At 33.5% G+C, this 2,628-nt stretch overlaps 1 non-coding gene across 1 annotated transcript; it reads left to right on the plus strand.

Annotated features, from left to right (window-relative positions):
- Positions 1-974: 974 nt before the first annotated feature.
- On the plus strand, positions 975-1,047 carry TRNAF-GAA (transfer RNA phenylalanine (anticodon GAA)). Its single transcript has one exon. It is a non-coding gene; the product is annotated as a tRNA-Phe (tRNA).
- The last annotated feature ends 1,581 nt before the right edge of the window (positions 1,048-2,628 follow it).

Raw genomic sequence — 2,628 nt, forward strand, 5'->3', positions numbered from 1 at the left:
GATATGGCGAAATCGGTAGACGCTACGGACTTAATTAGATTGAGCCTTGGTATGGAAACCTACTAAGTGATAACTTTCAAATTCAGAGAAACCCTGGAATTAAAAATGGGCAATCCTGAGCCAAATCCTTTTTTCCGAAAAAAAAGGGTAGGTGCAGAGACTCAATGGAAGCTGTTCTAACAAATGGAGTTGACGACGTTGCGTTAGTAAAGGAATGAATCCTTCCATCGAAACTCCAGAAACGATGAAAGATAAACGTATTACGTACTGAAATACTATATTGATTAATGACAACTCGAATCTCTATTTTTTATATTTCTATAATTTTTTATATTTATATTTATATATATATATAAAATTATATATAAAAATGAACGAATTGTTATGAATCGATTCCAAGATCTACAAGTTGAAAAAATAATCGAATATTCATTGATCAAATCATTTACTCCATCATAGTCTGATAGATCTTTTGAAGAATTGATTAATCAGATCGAATAGAATAAAGATAGAGTCCCATTCTACATGTCAATAACGACAAAAATGAAATTTATAGTAAGAGGAAAATCCGTCGACTTTTAAAATCGTGAGGGTTCAAGTCCCTCTATCCCCAAAACCCTAAAAAGGCCCGTTGGCCTCTTTAATTATTTATCCGTTCATTAGCAATTCAGACTTTGTTATGTTTCTCATTCATTCGACTCTTTCACAAGCGTATTTGAGCGGAAATTTGATTTCTTATCACAAGGCTTGTGGTATATATTCTATATGATAGACGTACAAACGAACATCCTTGCGCAAGTAATCTGTGAAATTTGAATGATTAACTGTCTACTGTACTGAAACTTCGAAAGGCTTATCCAAGCCCTGAAATTTCGTATATCTTCAAAAAGAAGACTTTGGAATACCTTTTTTCTTATTTACAATTGACATAGACCAAAGTCATCTATTAAAATAAGGATAATGTGTCGGAAATGGCCGGGATAGCTCAGTTGGTAGAGCAGAGGACTGAAAATCCTCGTGTCACCAGTTCAAATCTGGTTCTTGGCACATCATGAATTTGTATGAGTATCTATTCTACGGATTCATTAATAATATAGATCATGAAAAATACTGATACATGATGATGTCTGGAAATCTACCCTTTAACTAAACTATATATATTTTTTACTCTATTTATAGATGTCGAAAATAGACAAGTAAAGATAAAGAGGATATTTATAGAAATATGTAAAGGATGTATATAGATATGTAAAAGAAAAGAATTTTCTTTTGTTTCCTCTTCTTTTTTATTTGTTCATACTCTGTCTCCTGGCGTTCAATTCCTATTTTATACATATTTGAAAGTTTCAATTAGTTCCTTATAAGACCCAAAAGTCTAGTCTAGGGGAGTTGAAAGGCGGGAATGGCCAAGATTCATCTCAGATACAGTACAAATAGAATCCGATTCTCTTTTCATATTATATTTCTTCATTTCACCCTATGTGACTTTTTAAAGCACATCTATAAGTCATATGCGTGATACATAGTTCATAATGCAGAACTCATTTAGTTCATCCTATTAGCTTGTGGCTCATCCAAAATAAGTATCTTACAAATTGGATAATCTCACCAAATCTCTAATTGTATTTTTTTTAATCAATAATAATAAGATGAATGAGACTTCAATTACTATGCTATATCTATAAGAGAACGTAAAAATGTATTTGAATATCTTGAGTTGTCGAAGTGAAGATTAGTTTCGTATTATTTAATGAGCATCTTGTATTTCATAAAAATTGGGGGCAATATAATCCTTACGTAAGGGCCATCCTACCCAACTTTCAGGCATTAAGATACGCTTTAGACGTGGATGATTATCATAAGAAATTCCCAACATATCATAAGATTCCCTTTCTGGAAAATCCGCACTTTTCCAAACCCAGAAAACAGACGGAATTTTAGGATTTATCCTTGCGGCAAATACTTTTATGCATACCTCTTCCGGTTGATCTATACCATACTCGATTCTCGTAAGATGATACACACTAGCTAACAGTCCGCCTGGTGCTACATCATAAGCACATTGGGAACGTAGATAATTGTAACCATATACATATAAAATGACTGCAATGGAATGCCATTCCTCGGGCTTTATTTGTAAAGTCTCTATTCCTTGGTAATCGAAACCCAAAGATCTATGAACCAGTCCATGTTTGACTAGCCAAGAAGACAAATTACCCTGCATCTTCTCCCCCCCCCATTTTTTTATTTTTATTTGTATAAGTATTTCCCATTTACAATGAAAAATTGATGAAGATTCACTCGTTCTTTGCTTTGTTATTCTGTACAAAAAAAGTATACGGCCTAATTTACTAATTCGTAGGAAGAGACTGCACTTTTGTATTTGAAAAAAGTTTCAGGAGGGATGATCTCTGAAGTAGATGATGGTTGATAGAGTAATCCTTGATCGTAATTTCCAGTATTAGTACTTGGGCCAACATGAAATTTGTGATTGGTAGTAAAACACCGATTTTCCTCTTGAGACTTAATTCGATCTTCATAGATTTCTCGAGATATTTTCTTACGAAGTTTTGTTATAGCATCTATAACAGCCTCGGGTTTAGGCGGACAACCCGGCAAATACACATC

The sequence above is a fragment of the Cucumis melo genome, unplaced genomic scaffold (assembly GCF_025177605.1).
Source record: "Cucumis melo cultivar AY unplaced genomic scaffold, USDA_Cmelo_AY_1.0 utg000794l, whole genome shotgun sequence".
Lineage (NCBI taxonomy): Eukaryota > Viridiplantae > Streptophyta > Magnoliopsida > Cucurbitales > Cucurbitaceae > Cucumis > Cucumis melo.